Raw genomic sequence first — 22028 nt, 5'->3', positions numbered from 1 at the left:
GACTGTCCATTTAAAACAAATGATTGCGAGGGCCGTCGGCCATGCTGACGCAATGTGATTTCTGCCCAGTGCTCTACACGTGAAACTGAAGTAAATAAAAAAAGGCATGGATAAACTACAGGAGTCACAATGACTCCCTTGTGGTGCGGCTATCGCAGTGCGGCTCTTGCGTGGTCTTGTGTGCCTCAACTGGCATGGACCGGCGGAATCATCATCAGCATCAGCCTGGTTACGCCTACTGCAGGGCAAAGGCCTCTCCCATACATCTCCAACAACCCCGATCATGTACTATGTGTGGCCATGTCGTCCCTGCAAACTTCTTAATCTCATGCGCCCGCCTAACTTTCTGCCGCCCTCTGCTAAGCTTCCCTTCCCTTGGAATCCATTCCGTAACCCTTAATGACCATCGGTTATCTTCCCTCCTCATTGCGTATCCTGCCCATGCCCCTTTCCTTTTCTTGATTTCAACTAAGATGTCATTAAGTCGCGTTTGTTCCCTCACCCAATCTGCTCTTTTCTTATCCTTGAACGTTACACCTATCATTCTTCTTTCCATAGCTCGTTGTGTCGTCCTCAATATGAGCAGAACCCTTTTCGTAAGCCTCAAGGTTTCTGCCCCATAGGTGAGTGCTGGTAAGACACAGGTATTATATACTTTCCTCTTGAGGGGATAACGGCAACCTGCTATTCATCATCTGAGAATGCCTGCCAAACGCACCCCAGCCCATTCTTGTTCTTCTGAATATTTCTGTCTTATGATCCGCATCCGCTGTCACTACCTGACCTAAGTTGGTGTATTCCCTTACGACTTCCAGTGCCTCGCTGCCTATTGTAAATTGCGGTTTACTTCGGAGACTGTTAAGCATTACTTTAGTTTCCTGCAGATTAATTTTTAGACCCACTCTTCTGCTTTGCCTATCCAGGTCACTGAACATGCATTGCAATTGGTCCCCTGAGGTACTAAGCAAGGCAATGTCATCAGCGAATCGCGAGTTACCAAGCTATTCTCGATTAACTTTTATCCCCAATTCTTCCCAATCCATGTCTCTGAATACCTCCTGTAAAATAAAATGCCCAAATAAAACAAAGCATTTTGGGGGCCGTTGACCGTGCTGACGCAGTGTGATTTCTGCACAGTGCTCTAAATGTCAAAGTGAAAAAATGAAAAAAAGGTGTGGATAAACGACATGAGTAAGAATGACTCCCTTGCAGTGTGCATTCAGCTGTGCCGCTTTGCACTTTCCATTGCGCTTCAACTGGTATAGACCGGGGGAATCCGACTGTCCATTTAAAACAAAGCATTGCGGGGACTTTTGACCATGCTGACGCAATGTGATTTCTGCCCAGTCCCCTATATGTCAACTTGATAAAATCAACAAGGCGTGGGTAAACGAAGAGACTAACAATGACTCCCATGAGGTGCGACTAGAGCAGCACAGCTTTGCACTGTCTGGTGTGGTTTACCTGTCATGCACCGGGGGAATCTCACTGTGCACTTAAAACAAATGATTGTGAAGGCTGTTGCCGATGCTGACACAATGTGATTTCTGCCCAGTGCTATTTAATGTCAACGTGAAGAAATGCAAGAAGGTGTGTATGCGATGAGAGTAACAATGACTCCCTCGAGGTGCGACTAGAGCAGTGCGGCTCTTGCGCAGTCTGCTGCACTCCAACTGGCATAGATCGGGGAAATCCGACTGTCCATTTAAAACAAATGATTACGCGGGCCGTTCACCATGCTGACGCAATGTGATTTCTGCCTAGTGCTCTAAACGGCAAAGTGATGAAATAAAGAAATGCCTGGATAAAGGACAGGTGTAAGAGTGACTCCTGTGAGGTGCGGCTGGAGCAGTGCAGCTCTTGCGCGGTATGGTACGCATCAACTGGCATGGACGGGCGGAATTCACTGTCCAAATGAAACAAAGCATTCTGGGAGCCAGTGCTCTAAATGTCAACGTGAAGAAATGCAAAAAGGTGGGTATAAAGGACAGGAGTAAGAATGACTCCCGTGCAGAGTTTATTGAGCAGTTTCGCTTTGTGCTATCCATTGTGCTTCATTTGGTATGGACCGGTGGAATCCAACTGTCCATTAAAACAAAGCTTTGCGAAGACTTTTGATCATGCTGACGTAATGTGACTTCTGCCCAGCGCTCTAAATGTCAACGTGAAGAAATGCAACAAGGCATGGCTACACAAAGCGAGTAACAATGGCCCTCTTGAGGTGCGGCTAGAGCAGTGTGGCGCTTGCACTGCCTGGTGCGCTTCAACTGGCATGGACCGGGAGAATCCGACTCTCCAAATAAAACAATGCATTTTGAGGGCCGTTGACCATGCTGACGCAATGTGATTTCTGCCCAGGTCTGTAAATGTCAACGTGCAGAAATGAAAAAAAAGGCGTGGTTAAACGACAGGAGTAAGAATGACTCCCTTGCAGTGTGGATTCAGGAGTGGCGCTTTATGCTATCTGTTGTGCTTCAACTGGCATGGACCGGCTGGAACTGACTGTCCACTTAAAACAAAGCATTGCAAGGACTTTTGACGATGCTGACGCAATGTGATTTGTGCCCAGGGCTCTAAATGTCAATGTGAGGAAATGGAACAAAGCGTGGGTGAAGGACGTTAGTAACAATGACTCCCTTGAGGTGCGGCTAGAACAGTGCTGCTTTGCACTGTCTGGTGTGGTTCAACTGGAATGCACAGGGGGAATCTTACTGTGCTTTTAAAAGATATAATTGCGAGGGCGGTTGACCATTTTTATGCAAGGTGATTTGTGCCCAGTGCCCTAAATGTCAACCTGAAGAAATAGAACAAGGCGTGGGGGAGCTAAGTGAGTAACAATGACTCCCTTGAGCTGCGGCTAGAGCAGTGCGGCTCTAGCGCTGCCTGGTGCGCTTCAACTGGGATAGATCGGGGTAATCCGACTGTCCATTTAAAACAAATGATTGCGAGGGCCGTTGACCATGCTGACGCAATTTGATTTCTGCCTAGTGCTTTAAACGTGAAATAAATAAATTAAGGAAAGGGCTGGATAAACGACAGGAGTAACTATGACACCCTTTAGGTGCGGCTAGCGCAGTGCAGCTCTTGCGCGGTCTGGTGCGAATGAACTGGCATGGACTGACAGAATCCACTGTCCAAATAAAACAAACCATTCTGGGGGCCGTTGAGCATGCTGACGCAGTGTGATTTCTGCACAGTGCTCTAAATTTCGAAGTGAAAAAATGAAAAAAAAGCGTGGATAAAGGACAGGAGTAAGAATGACTCCCTTGCAGTGTGGATTGAGCTGTGCCGCTTTGCACTTTCCGTTGCGCTTCAACTGGTATGGACCGGGAGAATCTGACTGTCCATTTAAAACAAAGCATTGCGAGAACTTTTGACCATGCTGATGCAATGTGATCTCTGCCCAGTCCCCTATATGTCAACTTGATAAAATCAACAAGGCGAGGGTAAACGAAGAGACTAACAATGACTCCCATGAGGTGCGACTAGAGCAGCACGGCTCTGCACTGTCTGGTGTGGCTTACCTGGCATGCACCGGGGGAATCTCACTGTGCACTTAAAACAAATGATTGTGAAGGCTGTTGCCGATGCTGACACAATGTGATTTCTGCCCAGTGCTCTAAACGTCAAACTGAAGTAATTAAAAAAAAGGCATGGATAAACTACAGGAGTGACAATGACTCCCTTGTGGTGCGGCTATCGCAGTGCGGCTCTTGCGTGGTCTTGTGTGCCTCAACTGGCATGGACCGGCGCAATCATCATCAGCATCAGCCTGGTTACGCCTACTGCAGGGCAAAGGCCTCTCCCATACATCTCCAACAACCCCGATCATGTACTATGTGTGGCCATGTCGTCCCTGCAAACTTCTTAATCTCATGCGCCCGCCTAACTTTCTGCCGCCCTCTGCTAAGCTTCCCTTCCCTTGGAATCCATTCCGTAATACTCAATGACCATCGGTTATCTTCCCTCCTCATTGCGTATCCTGCCCATGCCCATTTCTTTTTCTTGATTTCAACTAAGATGTCATTAACTCGCGTTTGTTCCCTCACCCAATCTGCTCTTTTCTTATCCTTGAACGTTACACCTATCATTCTTCTTTCCATAGCTCGTTGCGTCGTCCTCAATTTGAGCAGAACCCTTTTCGTAAGCCTCCAGGTTTTTGCCCCATAGGTGAGTACTGGTAAGACACAGGTATTATATACTTTCCTCTTGAGGGGATAATGGCAACCTGCTAATCATCATCTGAGAATGCCTGCCAAACGCACCCCAGCCCATTCTTGTTCTTCTGAATATTTCTGTCTCATGATCCGCATCCGCTGTCACTACCTTCCCTAAGTTGATGTATTCCCTTACGACTTCCAGTGCCTCGCTGCCAATTGTAAATTGCTGTTTTCATCCGAGACTGTTAAGCATTACTTTAGTTTCCTGCAGATTACTTTTTAGACCCACTCTTCTGCTTTGTCTCTCCAGGTCAGTGAACATGCATTGCAATTGGTCCCCTGAGGTACTAATGAAGGCAATGTCATCAGCGAATCGCGAGTTACTAAGCTATTCTCGATTAACTTTTATCCCCAATTCTTCCCAATCCATGTCTCTGAATACCTCCTGTAAAATAAAATGCCCAAATAAAACAAAGCATTTTGGGGGCCGTGGACCATGCTGACGCAGTGTGATTTCTGCACAGTGCTCTAAATGTCAACGTGACAAAATGAAAAAAAGCGTGGATAAACGACATGAGTAATGACTCCCTAGCAGTGTGCATTCAGCTGTGCCGCTTTGCACTTTCCGTTGTGCTTCAACTGGTATAGACCGGGGGAATCCTGCTGTCCATTTAAAACAAAGCATTGCGGGGACTTTTGACCATGCTGACGCAATGTGATTTCTGCCCAGTCCGCTATATGTCAACTTGATAAAATGCGACAAGGCGTGGGTAAACGAAGAGACTAACAATGACTCCCATGAGGTGCGACTAGAGCAGCACAGGTCTGCACTGTCTGGTGTGGCTTACCTGGCATGCACCGCGGGAATCTCACTGTGCACTTAAAACAAACGATTGTGAAGGCTGTTGCCGATGCTGACACTATGTGATTTCTGCCCAGTGCTATTTAATGTCAACGTGAAGAAATGCAAGAAGGTGTGTATGCGATGAGAGTAACAATGACTCCCTCGAGGTGCGACTAGAGCAGTGTGGCTCTTGCGCAGTCTGCTGCACTCCAACTGGCATAGATCGGGGGAATCCGACTGTCCATTTAAAACAAATGATTGCGTGGGCCGTTCACCATGCTGACGCAATGTGATTTCTGCCTAGTGCTCTAAACGGCAAAGTGATGAAATAAAGAAATGCCTGGATAAAGGACAGGTGTAAGAGTGACTCCTGTGAGGTGCGGCTGGAGCAGTGCAGCTCTTGCGCGGTATGGTACGCCTCAACTGGCATGGACGGGCGGAATTCACTGTCCAAATGAAACAAAGCATTCTGGGAGCCAGTGCTCTAAATGTCAACGTGAAGAAATGCAAAAAGGTGGGTATAAAGGACAGGAGTAAGAATGACTCCCGTGCAGAGTTTATTGAGCAGTTTCGCTTTGTGCTATCCATTGTGCTTCATTTGGTATGGACCGGTGGAATCCAACTGTCCATTAAAACAAAGCTTTGCGAAGACTTTTGATCATGCTGACGTAATGTGACTTCTGCCCAGCGCTCTAAATGTCAACGTGAAGAAATGCAACAAGGCATGGCTACACAAAGCGAGTAACAATCGCTCTCTTGAGGTGCGGCTAGAGCAGTGTGGCGCTTGCGCTGCCTGGTGCGCTTCAACTGGCATGGACCGGGAGAATCCGACTCTCCAAATAAAACAATGCATTTTGAGGGCCGTTGACCATGCTGACGCAATGTGATTTCTGCCCAGGTCTGTAAATGTCAACGTGCAGAAATGAAAAAAAGGCGTGGTTAAACGACAGGAGTAAGAATGACTCCCTTGCAGTGTGGATTCAGGAGTGGCGCTTTATGCTATCTGTTGTGCATCAACTGGCATGGAGCGGCTGAAACTGACTGTCCACTTAAAACAAAGCATTGCAAGGACTTTTGACGATGCTGACGCAATGTGATTTGTGCCCAGGGCTCTAAATGTCAATGTGAGGAAATGGAACAAAGCGTGGGTGAAGGACGTTAGTAACAATGACTCCCTTGAGGTGCGGCTAGAACAGTGCTGCTTTGCACTGTCTGGTGTGGTTCAACTGGAATGCACAGGGGGAATCTTACTGTGCTTTTAAAAGATATAATTGCGAGGGCGGTTGACCATTTTTATGCAAGGTGATTTGTGCCCAGTGCCCTAAATGTCAACCTGAAGAAATAGAACAAGGCGTGGGGGAGCTAAGTGAGTAACAATGACTCCCTTGAGCTGCGACTAGAGCAGTGCGGCTCTAGCGCTGCCTGGTGCGCTTCAACTGGGATAGATCGGGGTAATCCGACTGTCCATTTAAAACAAATGATTGCGAGGGCCGTTGACCATGCTGACGCAATTTGATTTCTGCCTAGTGCTTTAAACGTGAAATAAATAAATTAAGGAAAGGGCTGGATAAACGACAGGAGTAACTATGACACCCTTTAGGTGCGGCTAGCGCAGTGCAGCTCTTGCGCGGTCTGGTGCGAATGAACTGGCATGGACTGACAGAATCCACTGTCCAAATAAAACAAACCATTCTGGGGGCCGTTGAGCATGCTGACGCAGTGTGATTTCTGCACAGTGCTCTAAATGTCGAAGTGAAAAAATGAAAAAAAAAGCGTGGATAAAAGACAGGAGTAAGAATGACTCCCTTGCAGTGTGGATTGAGCTGTGCCGCTTTGCACTTTCCGTTGCGCTTCAACTGGTATGGACCGGGAGAATCTGACTGTCCATTTAAAACAAAGCATTGCGAGGACTTTTGACCATGCTGATGCAATGTGATCTCTGCCCAGTCCCCTATATGTCAACTTGATAAAATCATCAAGGCGTGGGTAAACGAAGAGACTAACAATGACTCCCATGAGGTGCGACTAGAGCAGCACGGCTCTGCACTGTCTGGTGTGGCTTACCTGGCATGCACCGGGGGAATCTCACTGTGCACTTAAAACAAATGATTGTGAAGGCTGTTGCCGATGCTGAAACTATGTGATTTCTGCCCAGTGCTATTTAATGTCAACGTGAAGAAATGCAAGAAGGTGTGTGTAAGCGGTGAGAGTAACAATGACTCCCTTGAGGTGCGACTAGAGCAGTGCAGCTTTTGCACAGTCTGCTGCACTCCAGCTGGCATAGATCGGGGGAATCCGACTGTCCATTTAAAACAAATGATTGCGAGGGCCGTCGGCCATGCTGACGCAATGTGATTTCTGCCCAGTGCTCTCCACGTGAAACTGAAGTAAATAAAAAAAGGCACGGATAAACTACAGGAGTCACAATGACTCCCTTGTGGTGCGGCTATCGCAGTGCGGCTCTTGCGTGGTCTTGTGTGCCTCAACTGGCATGGACCGGCGGAATCATCATCAGCATAGGCCTGGTTACGCCTACTGCAGGGCAAAGGCCTCTCCCATACATCTCCAACAACCCCGATCATGTACTATGTGTGGCCATGTCGTCCCCGCAAACTTCTGAATCTCATGCGCCCGCCTAACTTTCTGCCGCCCTCTGCTAAGCTTCTCTTCCCTTGGAATCCATTCCGTAACCCTCAATGACCATCGGTTATCTTCCCTCCTCATTGCGTATCCTGCCCATGCCCCTTTCTTTTTCTTGATTTCAACTAAGATGTCATTAAGTCGCGTTTGTTCCCTCACCCAATCTGCTCTTTTCTTATCCTTGAACGTTACACCTATCATTCTTCTTTCCATAGCTCGTTGTGTCGTCCTCAATATGAGCAGAACCCTTTTCGTAAGCCTCAAGGTTTCTGCCCCATAGGTGAGTGCTGGTAAGACACAGGTATTATATACTTTCCTCTTGAGGGGATAACGGCAACCTGCTATTCATCATCTGAGAATGCCTGCCAAACGCACCCCAGCCCATTCTTGTTCTTCTGAATATTTCTGTCTTATGATCCGCATCCGCTGTCACTACCTGACCTAAGTTGGTGTATTCCCTTACGACTTCCAGTGCCTCGCTGCCTATTGTAAATTGCGGTTTTCTTCGGAGACTGTTAAGCATTACTTTAGTTTCCTGCAGATTAATTTTTAGACCCACTCGTCTGCTTTGCCTATCCAGGTCACTGAACATGCATTGCAATTGGTCCCCTGAGGTACTAAGCAAGGCAATGTCATCAGCGAATCGCGAGTTACCAAGCTATTCTCGATTAACATTTATTCCCAATTCTTCCCAATCCATGTCTCTGAATACCTCCTGTAAAATAAAATGCCCAAATAAAACAAAGCATTTTGGGGGCCGTTGACCGTGCTGACGCAGTGTGATTTCTGCACAGTGCTCTAAATGTCAAAGTGAAAAAATGAAAAAAAGGTGTGGATAAACGACATGAGTAAGAATGACTCCCTTGCAGTGTGCATTCACCTGTGCCGCTTTGCACTTTCCATTGCGCTTCAACTGGTATAGACCGGGGGAATCCGACTGTCCATTTAAAACAAAGCATTGCGGGGACTTTTGACCATGCTGACGCAATGTGATTTCTGCCCAGTCCCCTATATGTCAACTTGATAAAATCAACAAGGCGTGGGTAAACGAAGAGACTAACAATGACTCCCATGAGGTGCGACTAGAGCAGCACAGCTTTGCACTGTCTGGTGTGGTTTACCTGTCATGCACCGGGGGAATCTCACTGTGCACTTAAAACAAACGATTGTGAAGGCTGTTGCCGATGCTGACACAATGTGATTTCTGCCCAGTGCTATTTAATGTCAACGTGAAGAAATGCAAGAAGGTGTGTATGCGATGAGAGTAACAATGACTCCCTCGAGGTGCGACTAGAGCAGTGCGGCTCTTGCGCCGTCTGCTGCACTCCAACTGGCATAGATCGGGGGAATCCGACTGTCCATTTAAAACAAATGATTACGCGGGCCGTTCACCATGCTGACGCAATGTGATTTCTGCCTAGTGCTCTAAACGGCAAAGTGATGAAATAAAGAAATGCCTGGATAAAGGACAGGTGTAAGAGTGACTCCTGTGAGGTGCGGCTGGAGCAGTGCAGCTCTTGCGCGGTATGGTACGCCTCAACTGGCATGGACGGGCGGAATTCACTGTCCAAATGAAACAAAGCATTCTGGGAGCCAGTGCTCTAAATGTCAACGTGAAGAAATGCAAAAAGGTGGGTATAAAGGACAGGAGTAAGAATGACTCCCGTGCAGAGTTTATTGAGCAGTTTCGCTTTGTGCTATCCATTGTGCTTCATTTGGTATGGACCGGTGGAATCCAACTGTCCATTAAAACAAAGCTTTGCGAAGACTTTTGATCATGCTGACGTAATGTGACTTCTGCCCAGCGCTCTAAATGTCAACGTGAAGAAATGCAACAAGGCATGGCTACACAAAGCGAGTAACAATGGCTCTCTTGAGGTGCGGCTAGAGCAGGGTGGCGCTTGCCCTGCCTGGTGCGCTTCAACTGGCATGGACCGGAAGAATCCGACTCTCCAAATAAAACAATGCATTTTGAGGGCCGTTGACCATGCTGACGCAATGTGATTTCTTCCCAGGTCTGTAAATGTCAACGTGCAGAAATGAAAAAAAGGCGTGGTTAAACGACAGGAGTAAGAATGACTCCCTTGCAGTGTGGATTCAGGAGTGGCGCTTTATGCTATCTGTTGTGCTTCAACTGGCATGGACCGGCTGAAACTGACTGTCCACTTAAAACAAAGCATTGCAAGGACTTTTGACGATGCTGACGCAATGTGATTTGTGCCCAGGGCTCTAAATGTCAATGTGAGGAAATGGAACAAAGCGTGGGTGAAGGACGTTAGTAACAATGACTCCCCTGAGGTGCGGCTAGAACAGTGCTGCTTTGCACTGTCTGGTGTGGTTCAACTGGAATGCACAGGGGGAATCTTACTGTGCTTTTAAAAGATATAATTGCGAGGGCGGTTGACCATTTTTATGCAAGGTGATTTGTGCCCAGTGCCCTAAATGTCAACCTGAAGAAATACAACAAGGCGTGGGGGAGCTAAGTGAGTAACAATGACTCCCTTGAGCTGCGGCTAGAGCAGTGCGGCTCTAGCGCTGCCTGGTGCGCTTCAACTGGGATAGATCGGGGTAATCCGACTGTCCATTTAAAACAAATGATTGCGAGGGCCGTTGACCATGCTGACGCAATTTGATTTCAACTAGTGCTTTAAACGTGAAATAAATAAATTAAGGAAAGGGCTGGATAAACGACAGGAGTAACTATGACACCCTTTAGGTGCGGCTAGCGCAGTGCAGCTCTTGCGCGGTCTGGTGCGAATGAACTGGCATGGACTGACAGAATCCACTGTCCAAATAAAACAAACCATTCTGGGGGCCGTTGAGCATGCTGACGCAGTGTGATTTCTGCACAGTGCTCTAAATGTCGAAGTGAAAAAATGAAAAAAAAGCGTGGATAAAAGACAGGAGTAAGAATGACTCCCTTGCAGTGTGGATTGAGCTGTGCCGCTTTGCACTTTCCGTTGCGCTTCAACTGGTATGGACCGGGAGAATCTGACTGTCCATTTAAAACAAAGCATTGCGAGGACTTTTGACCATGCTGATGCAATGTGATCTCTGCCCAGTCCCCTATATGTCAACTTGATAAAATCATCAAGGCGTGGGTAAACGAAGAGACTAACAATGACTCCCATGAGGTGCGACTAGAGCAGCACGGCTCTGCACTGTCTGGTGTGGCTTACCTGGCATGCACCGGGGGAATCTCACTGTGCACTTAAAACAAATGATTGTGAAGGCTGTTGCCGATGCTGAAACTATGTGATTTCTGCCCAGTGCTATTTAATGTCAACGTGAAGAAATGCAAGAAGGTGTGTGTAAGCGGTGAGAGTAACAATGACTCCCTTGAGGTGCGACTAGAGCAGTGCAGCTTTTGCACAGTCTGCTGCACTCCAGCTGGCATAGATCGGGGGAATCCGACTGTCCATTTAAAACAAATGATTGCGAGGGCCGTCGGCCATGCTGACGCAATGTGATTTCTGCCCAGTGCTCTACACGTGAAACTGAAGTAAATAAAAAAAGGCATGGATAAACTACAGGAGTCACAATGACTCCCTTGTGGTGCGGCTATCGCAGTGCGGCTCTTGCGTGGTCTTGTGTGCCTCAACTGGCATGGACCGGCGGAATCATCATCAGCATCAGCCTGGTTACGCCTACTGCAGGGCAAAGGCCTCTCCCATACATCTCCAACAACCCCGATCATGTACTATGTGTGGCCATGTCGTCCCTGCAAACTTCTTAATCTCATGCGCCCGCCTAACTTTCTGCCGCCCTCTGCTAAGCTTCCCTTCCCTTGGAATCCATTCCGTAACCCTTAATGACCATCGGTTATCTTCCCTCCTCATTTCGTATCCTGCCCATGCCCATTTCTTTTTCTTGATTTCAACTAAGATGTCATTAACTCGCGTTTGTTCCCTCACCCAATCTGCTCTTTTCTTATCCTTTAACGTTACACCTATCATTCTTCTTTCCATAGCTCGTTGCGTCGTCCTCAATTTGAGCAGAACCCATTTCGTAAGCCTCCAGGTTTCTGCCCCATAGGTGAGTACTGGTAAGACACAGGTATTATATACTTTCCTCTGGAGGGGATAATGGCAACCTGCTAATCATCATCTGAGAATGCCTGCCAAACGCACCCCAGCCCATTCTTGTTCTTCTGAATATTTCTGTCTCATGATCCGCATCCGCTGTCACTACCTGCCCTAAGTTGATGTATTCCCTTACGACTTCTAGTGCCTCGCTGCCAATTGTAAATTGCTGTTTTCTTCCGAGACTGTTAAGCATTACTTTAGTTTCCTGCAGATTAATTTTTAGACCCACTCTTCTGCTTTGCCTATCCAGGTCAGTGAACATGCATTGCAATTGGTCCCCTGAGTTACTGAGGAAGGCAATGTCATCAGCGAATCGCGAGTTACTAAGCTATTCTCGATTAACTTTTATCCCCAAATCTTCCCAATCCACGTCTCTGAATACCTCCTGTAAAAAAATGCCCAAATAAAACAAAGCATTTTGGGGGCCGTTGACCGTGCTGACGCAGTGTGATTTCTGCACAGTGCTCTAAATGTCAAAGTAAAGAAATGAAAAAAAGGTGTGGCGAAACGACATGAGTAAGAATGACTCCCTTGCAGTGTGCATTCAGCTGTGCCGCTTTGCACTTTCCATTGCGCTTGAACTGGTATAGACCGGGGGAATCCGACTGTCGATTTAAAACAAAGCATTGCGGGGACTTTTGACCACGCTGACGCAATGTGATTTCTGCCCAGTCCCCTATATGTCAACTTGATAAAATGCAACAAGGCGTGGGTAAACGAAGAGACTAACAATGACTCCCATGAGGTGCGACTAGAGCAGCACAGGTCTGCACTGTCTGGTGTGGCTTACCTGGCATGCACCGCGGGAATCTCACTGTGCACTTAAAACAAACGATTGTGAAGGCTGTTGCCGATGCTGACACTATGTGATTTCTGCCCAGTGCTATTTAATGTCAACGTGAAGAAATGCAAGAAGGTGTGTATGCGATGAGAGTAACAATGACTCCCTCGAGGTGCGACTAGAGCAGTGCGGCTCTTGCGCAGTCTGCTGCAATCCAACTGGCATAGATCGGGGGAATCCGACTGTCCATTTAAAACAAATAATTGCGTGGGCCGTTCACCATGCTGACGCAATGTGATTTCTGCCTAGTGCTCTAAACGGCAAAGTGATGAAATAAAGAAATGCCTGGATAAAGGACAGGTGTAAGAGTGACTCCTGTGAGGTGCGGCTGGAGCAGTGCAGCTCTTGCGCGGTATGGTACGCCTCAACTGGCATGGACGGGCGGAATTCACTGTCCAAATGAAACAAAGCATTCTGGGAGCCAGTGCTCTAAATGTCAACGTGAAGAAATGCAAAAAGGTGGGTATAAAGGACAGGAGTAAGAATGACTCCCGTGCAGAGTTTATTGAGCAGTTTCGCTTTGTGCTATCCATTGTGCTTCATTTGGTATGGACCGGTGGAATCCAACTGTCCATTAAAACAAAGCTTTGCGAAGACTTTTGATCATGCTGACGTAATGTGACTTCTGCCCAGCGCTCTAAATGTCAACGTGAAGAAATGCAACAAGGCATGGCTACACAAAGCGAGTAACAATCGCTCTCTTGAGGTGCGGCTAGAGCAGTGTGGCGCTTGCGCTGCCTGGTGCGCTTCAACTGGCATGAACCGGGAGAATCCGACTCTCCAAATAAAACAATGCATTTTGAGGGCCGTTGACCATGCTGACGCAATGTGATTTCTGCCCAGGTCTGTAAATGTCAACGTGCAGAAATGAAAAAAAGGCGTGGTTAAACGACAGGAGTAATGACTCCCTTGCAGTGTGGATTCAGGAGTGGCGCTTTATGCTATCTGTTGTGCATCAACTGGCATGGAGCGGCTGAAACTGACTGTCCACTTAAAACAAAGCATTGCAAGGACTTTTGACGATGCTGACGCAATGTGATTTGTGCCCAGGGCTCTAAATGTCAATGTGAGGAAATGGAACAAAGCGTGGGTGAAGGACGTTAGTAACAATGACTCCCTTGAGGTGCGGCTTGAACAGTGCTGCTTTGCACTGTCTGGTGTGGTTCAACTGGAATGCACAGGGGGAATCTTACTGTGCTTTTAAAAGATATAATTGCGAGGGCGGTTGACCATTTTTATGCAAGGTGATTTGTGCCCAGTGCCCTAAATGTCAACCTGAAGAAATAGAACAAGGCGTGGGGGAGCTAAGTGAGTAACAATGACTCCCTTGAGCTGCGACTAGAGCAGTGCGGCTCTAGCGCTGCCTGGTGCGCTTCAACTGGGATAGATCGGGGTAATCCGACTGTCCATTTAAAACAAATGATTGCGAGGGCCGTTGACCATGCTGACGCAATTTGATTTCTGCCTAGTGCTTTAAACGTGAAATAAATAAATTAAGGAAAGGGCTGGATAAACGACAGGAGTAACTATGACACCCTTTAGGTGCGGCTAGCGCAGTGCAGCTCTTGCGCGGTCTGGTGCGAATGAGCTGGCATGGACTGACAGAATCCACTGTCCAAATAAAACAAACCATTCTGGGGGCCGTTGAGCATGCTGACGCAGTGTGATTTCTGCACAGTGCTCTAAATGTCGAAGTGAAAAAATGAAAAAAAAAGCATGGATAAAAGACAGGAGTAAGAATGACTCCCTTGCAGTGTGGATTGAGCTGTGCCGCTTTGCACTTTCCGTTGCGCTTCAACTGGTATGGACCGAGAGAATCTGACTGTCCATTTAAAACAAAGCATTGCGAGGACTTTTGACCATGCTGATGCAATGTGATCTCTGCCCAGTCCCCTAAATGTCAACGTGATAAAATGCAACAAGGCGAGGGTAAACGAAGAGACTAACAATGACTCCCATGAGGTGGGACTAGAGTAGCGCGGCTTTGCACTGTCTGGTGTGGTTTACCTGGCATGCAACGGGGGAATCTAACTCTGCCATGAAAAGAAATGATTGCGAAGGCCGTTGACCATGCTGACACAATGTGATTTCTGCTCAGTGCTATTTAATGTCAATGTGAAGAAATGCAAAAAAGGTGTGTGTAAGCGATGAGAGTAACAATGACACCCTTGAGGTGTGATTAGAGCAGCGCAGCATTTGCACAGTCTGCTGCACTCCAGCTGGCATAGATCGGGGGAATCCGACTGTCCAATTAAAACAAATGATTGTGAGCGCCGTCGACCATGCTGACGGAATGTGATTTCTGCCCAGTGCTCTAAACGTCAAAGTGAAGTAAATAAAAAAAAGGACGGATAAACGACAGGAGTAACAATGACTCCCTCGTGGTGCGGCTATCGCAGTGCGGCTATTGCGTGGTCTTGTGCGCCTCAACTGGCATGGACCGGCGGAATCATCATCAGCATAGGCCTGGTTACGCCTACTGCAGGGCAAAGGCCTCTCCCATACATCTCCAACAACCCCGATCATGTACTAAGTGTGGCCATGTCGTCCCCGCAAACTTCTGAATCTCATGCGCCCGCCTAACTTTCTGCCGCCCTCTGCTAAGCTTCTCTTCCCTTGGAATCCATTCCGTAACCCTCAATGACCATCGGTTATCTTCCCTCCTCATTGCGTATCCTGCCCATGCCCCTTTCTTTTTCTTGATTTCAACTAAGATGTCATTAGGTCGCGTTTGTTCCCTCACCCAATCTGCTCTTTTCTTATCCTTGAACGTTACACCTATCATTTTTCTTTCCATAGCTCGTTGTGTCGTCCTCAATATGAGCAGAACCCTTTTCGTAAGCCTCAAGGTTTCTGCCCCATAGGTGAGTGCTGGTAAGACACAGGTATTATATACTTTCCTCTTGAGGGGATAACGGCAACCTGCTATTCATCATCTGAGAATGCCTGCCAAACGCACCCCAGCCCATTCTTGTTCTTCTGAATATTTCTGTCTTATGATCCGCATCCGCTGTCACTACCTGACCTAAGTTGGTGTATTCCCTTACGACTTCCAGTGCCTCGCTGCCTATTGTAAATTGCGGTTTTCTTCGGAGACTGTTAAGCATTCCGTTAGTTTCCTGCAGATTAATTTTTAGACCCACTCTTCTGCTTTGCCTATCCAGGTCACTGAACATGCATTGCAATTGGTCCCCTGAGGTACTAAGCAAGGCAATGTCATCAGCGAATCGCGAGTTACCAAGCTATTCTCGATTAACTTTTATCCCCAATTCTTCCCAATCCATGTCTCTGAATACCTCCTGTAAAATAAAATGCCCAAATAAAACAAAGCATTTTGGGGGCCGTTGACCGTGCTGACGCAGTGTGATTTCTGCACAGTGCTCTAAATGTCAAAGTGAAAAAATGAAAAAAAGGTGTGGATAAACGACATGAGTAAGAATGACTCCCTTGCAGTGTGCATTCACCTGTGCCGCTTTGCACTTTCCATTGCGCTTCAACTGGTATAGACCGGGGGAATCCGACTGTCCATTTAAAACAAAGCATTGCGGGGACTTTTGACCATGCTGACGCAATGTGATTTCTGCCCAGTCCCCTATATGTCAACTTGATAAAATCAACAAGGCGTGGGTAAACGAAGAGACTAACAATGACTCCCATGAGGTGCGACTAGAGCAGCACAGCTTTGCACTGTCTGGTGTGGTTTACCTGTCATGCACCGGAGGAATCTCACTGTGCACTTAAAACAAATGATTGTGAAGGCTGTTGCCGATGCTGACACAATGTGATTTCTGCCCAGTGCTATTTAATGTCAACGTGAAGAAATGCAAGAAGGTGTGTATGCGATGAGAGTAACAATGACTCCCTCGCGGTGCGACTAGAGCAGTGCGGCTCTTGCGCAGTCTGCTGCACTCCAACTGGCATAGATCGGGGGAATCCGACTGTCCATTTAAAACAAATGATTACGCGGGCCGTTCACCATGCTGACGCAATGTGATTTCTGCCTAGTGCTGTAAACGGCAAAGTGATGAAATAAAGAAATGCCTGGATAAAGGACAGGTTTAAGAGTGACTCCTGTGAGGTGCGGCTGGAGCAGTGCAGCTCTTGCGCGGTATGGTACGCCTCAACTGGCATGGACGGGCGGAATTCACTGTCCAAATGAAACAAAGCATTCTGGGAGCCAGTGCTCTAAATGTCAACGTGAAGAAATGCAAAAAGGTGGGTATAAAGGACAGGAGTAAGAATGACTCCCGTGCAGAGTTTATTGAGCAGTTTCGCTTTGTGCTATCCATTGTGCTTCATTTGGTATGGACCGGTGGAATCCAACTGTCCATTAAAACAAAGCTTTGCGAAGACTTTTGATCATGCTGACGTAATGTGACTTCTGCCCAGCGCTCTAAATGTCAACGTGAAGAAATGCAACAAGGCATGGCAACACAAAGCGAGTAACAATGGCTCTCTTGAGGTGCGGCTAGAGCAGTGTGGCGCTTGCGCTGCCTGGTGCGCTTCAACTGGCATGGACCGGGAGAATCCGACTCTCCAAATAAAACAATGCATTTTGAGGGCCGTTGACCATGCTGACGCAATGTGATTTCTGCCCAGGTCTGTAAATGTCAACGTGCAGAAATGAAAAAAAGGCGTGGTTAAACGACAGGAGTAAGAATGACTCCCTTGCAGTGTGGATTCAGGAGTGGCGCTTTATGCTATCTGTTGTGCTTCAACTGGCATGGACCGGCTGAAATTGACTGTCCACTTAAAACAAAGCATTGCAAGGACTTTTGACGATGCTGACGCAATGTGATTTGTGCCCAGGGCTCTAAATGTCAATGTGAGGAAATGGAACAAAGCGTGGGTGAAGGACGTTAGTAACAATGACTCCCCTGAGGTGCGGCTAGAACAGTGCTGCTTTGCACTGTCTGGTGTGGTTCAACTGGAATGCACAGGGGGAATCTTACTGTGCTTTTAAAAGATATAATTGCGAGGGCGGTTGACCATTTTTATGCAAGGTGATTTGTGCCCAGTGCCCTAAATGTCAACCTGAAGAAATAGAACAAGGCGTGGGGGAGCTAAGTGAGTAACAATGACTCCCTTGAGCTGCGGCTAGAGCAGTGCGGCTCTAGCGCTGCCTGGTGCGCTTCAACTGGGATAGATCGGGGTAATCCGACTGTCCATTTAAAACAAATGATTGCGAGGGCCGTTGACCATGCTGACGCAATTTGATTTCTGCCTAGTGCTTTAAACGTGAAATAAATAAATTAAGGAAAGGGCTGGATAAACGACAGGAGTAACTATGACACCCTTTAGGTGCGGCTAGCGCAGTGCAGCTCTTGCGCGGTCTGGTGCGAATGAACTGGCATGGACTGACAGAATCCACTGTCCAAATAAAACAAACCATTCTGGGGGCCGTTGAGCATGCTGACGCAGTGTGATTTCTGCACAGTGCTCTAAACGTCGAAGTGAAAAAATGAAAAAAAAGCGTGGATAAAAGACAGGAGTAAGAATGACTCCCTTGCAGTGTGGATTGAGCTGTGCCGCTTTGCACTTTCCGTTGCGCTTCAACTGGTATGGACCGGGAGAATCTGACTGTCCATTTAAAACAAAGCATTGCGAGGACTTTTGACCATGCTGATGCAATGTGATCTCTGCCCAGTCCCCTATATGTCAACTTGATAAAATCATCAAGGCGTGGGTAAACGAAGAGACTAACAATGTCTCCCATGAGGTGCGACTAGAGCAGCACGGCTCTGCACTGTCTGGTGTGGCTTACCTGGCATGCACCGGGGGAATCTCACTGTGCACTTAAAACAAATGATTGTGAAGGCTGTTGCCGATGCTGACACTATGTGATTTCTGCCCAGTGCTATTTAATGTCAACGTGAAGAAATGCAAGAAGGTGTGTGTAAGCGGTGAGAGTAACAATGACTCCCTTGAGGTGCGACTAGAGCAGTGCAGCTTTTGCACAGTCTGCTGCACTCCAGCTGGCATAGATCGGGGGAATCCGACTGTCCATTTAAAACAAATGATTGCGAGGGCCGTCGGCCATGCTGACGCAATTTGATTTCTGCCCAGTGCTCTACACGTGAAACTGAAGTAAATAAAAAAAGGCATGGATAAACTACAGGAGTCACAATGACTCCCTTGTGGTGCGGCTATCGCAGTGCGGCTCTTGCGTGGTCTTGTGTGCCTCAACTGGCATGGACCGGCGGAATCATCATCATCATCAGCCTGGTTACGCCTACTGCAGGGCAAAGGCCTCTCCCATACATCTCCAACAACCCCGATCATGTACTATGTGTGGCCATGTCGTCCCTGCAAACTTCTTAATCTCATGCGCCCGCCTAACTTTCTGCCGCCCTCTGCTAAGCTTCCCTTCCCTTGGAATCCATTCCGTAACCCTTAATGACCATCGGTTATCTTCCCTCCTCATTTCGTATCCTGCCCATGCCCATTTCTTTTTCTTGATTTCAACTAAGATGTCATTAACTCGCGTTTGTTCCCTCACCCAATCTCCTCTTTTCTTATCCTTTAACGTTACACCTATCATTCTTCTTTCCATAGCTCGTTGCGTCGTCCTCAATTTGAGCAGAACCCATTTCGTAAGCCTCCAGGTTTCTGCCCCATAGGTGAGTACTGGTAAGACACAGGTATTATATAATTTCCTCTGGAGGGGATAATGGCAACCTGCTAATCATCATCTGAGAATGCCTGCCAAACGCACCCCAGCCCATTCTTGTTCTTCTGAATATTTCTGTCTCATGATCCCCATCCGCTGTCACTACCTGCCCTAAGTTGATGTATTCCCTTACGACTTCTAGTGCCTCGCTGCCAATTGTAAATTGCTGTTTTCTTCCGAGACTGTTAAGCATTACTTTAGTTTCCTGCAGATTAATTTTAGACCCACTCTTCTGCTTTGCCTATCCAGGTCAGTGAACATGCATTGCAATTGGTCCCCTGAGGTACTAAGGAAGGCAATGTCATCAGCGAATCGCGAGTTACTAAGCTATTCTCGATTAACTTTTATCCCCAAATCTTCCCAATCCATGTCTCTGAATACCTCCTGTAAAATAAAATGCCCAAATAAAACAAAGCATTTTGGGGGCCGTTGACCGTGCTGACGCAGTGTGATTTCTGCACAGTGCTCTAAATGTCAAAGTAAAGAAATGAAAAAAAGGTGTGGATAAACGACATGAGTAAGAATGACTCCCTTGCAGTGTGCATTCAGCTGTGCCGCTTTGCACTTTCCATTGCGCTTGAACTGGTATAGACCGGGGGAATCCGACTGTCGATTTAAAACAAAGCATTGCGGGGACTTTTGACCACGCTGACGCAATGTGATTTCTGCCCAGTCCCCTATATGTCAACTTGATAAAATGCAACAAGGCGTGGGTAAACGAAGAGACTAACAATGACTCCCATGAGGTGCGACTAGAGCAGCACAGGTCTGCACTGTCTGGTGTGGCTTACCTGGCATGCACCGCGGGAATCTCACTGTGCACTTAAAACAAACGATTGTGAAGGCTGTTGCCGATGCTGACACTATGTGATTTCTGCCCAGTGCTATTTAATGTCAACGTGAAGAAATGCAAGAAGGTGTGTATGCGATGAGAGTAACAATGACTCCCTCGAGGTGCGACTAGAGCAGTGCGGCTCTTGCGCAGTCTGCTGCACTCCAACTGGCATAGATCGGGGGAATCCGACTGTCCATTTAAAACAAATAATTGCGCGGGCCGTTCACCATGCTGACGCAATGTGATTTCTGCCTAGTGCTATAAACGGCAAAGTGATGAAATAAAGAAATGCCTGGATAAAGGACAGGTGTAAGAGTGACTCCTGTGAGGTGCGGCTGGAGCAGTGCAGCTCTTGCACGGTATGGTACGCCTCAACTGGCATGGACCGGCGGAATTCACTGTCCAAATGAAACAAAGCATTCTGGGGGCCAGTGCTCTAAAGGTCAACGTGAAGAAATGCAAAAAGGTGGGTATAAAGGACAGGAGTAAGAATGACTCCCGTGCAGAGTTTATTGAGCAGTTTCGCTTTGTGCTATCCATTGTGCTTCATTTGGTATGGACCGGTGGAATCCAACTGTCCATTAAAACAAAGCTTTGAGAAGACTTTTGATCATGCTGACGTAATGTGACTTCTGCCCAGCGCTCTAAATGTCAACGTGAAGAAATGCAACAAGGCATGGCTACACAAAGCGAGTAACAATGGCTCTCTTGAGGGGCGGCTAGAGCAGTGTGGCGCTTGCGCTGCTTGGTGCGCTTCAACTGGCATGGACCGGGAGAATCCGACTCTCCAAATAAAACAATGCATTTTGAGGGCCGTTGACCATGCTGACGCAATGTGATTTCTGCCCAGGTCTGTAAATGTCAACGTGAAGAAATGAAAAAAAGGTGTGGTTAAACGACAGGAGTAAGAATGACTCCCTTGCAGTGTGGATTCAGGAGTGGCGCTTTATGCTATCTGTTGTGCTTCAACAGGCATGGACCGGCTGAAACTGACTGTCCACTTAAAACAAAGCATTGCAAGGACTTTTGACGATGCTGACGCAATGTGATTTGTGCCCAGGGCTCTAAATGTCAATGTGAGGAAATGGAACAAAGCGTGGGTGAAGGACGTTAGTAACAATGACTCCCTTGAGGTGCGGCTAGAACAGTGCTGCTTTGCACTGTCTGGTGTGGTTCAACTGGAATGCACAGGGGGAATCTTACTGTGCTTTTAAAAGATATAATTGCGTGGGCGGTTGACCATTTTTATGCAAGGTGATTGACCATGCTGACGCAATTTGATTTCTGCCTAGTGCTTTAAACGTGAAATAAATAAATTAAGGAAAGGGCTGGATAAACGACAGGAGTAACTATGACACCCTTTAGGTGCGGCTAGCGCAGTGCAGCTCTTGCGCGGTCTGGTGCGAATGAACTGGCATGGACTGACAGAATCCACTGTCCAAATAAAACAAACCCTTCTGGGGGCCGTTGAGCATGCTGACGCAGTGTGATTTCTGCACAGTGCTCTAAATGTCGAAGTGAAAAAATGAAAAAAAAGCGTGGATAAAAGACAGGAGTAAGAATGACTCCCTTGCAGTGTGGATTGAGCTGTGCCGCTTTGCACTTTCCGTTGCGCTTCAACTGGTATGGACCGGGAGAATCTGACTGTCCATTTAAAACAAAGCATTGCGAGGACTTTTGACCATGCTGATGCAATGTGATCTCTGCCCAGTCCCCTAAATGTCAACGTGATAAAATGCAACAAGGCGAGGGTAAACGAAGAGACTAACAATGACTCCCATGAGGTGGGACTAGAGTAGCGCGGCTTTGCACTGTCTGGTGTGGTTTACCTGGCATGCAACGGGGGAATCTAACTCTGCCATGAAAAGAAATGATTGCGAAGGCCGTTGACCATGCTGACACAATGTGATTTCTGCTCAGTGCTATTTAATGTCAATGTGAAGAAATGCAAAA

The sequence above is a fragment of the Dermacentor albipictus genome, unplaced genomic scaffold, assembly GCF_038994185.2.
Source record: "Dermacentor albipictus isolate Rhodes 1998 colony unplaced genomic scaffold, USDA_Dalb.pri_finalv2 scaffold_41, whole genome shotgun sequence".
NCBI classification, from domain to species: Eukaryota; Metazoa; Arthropoda; class Arachnida; order Ixodida; family Ixodidae; genus Dermacentor; species Dermacentor albipictus.
The sequence above is the reverse complement of the archived record's forward strand: the minus strand, read 5'-3'. Positions refer to the sequence as shown.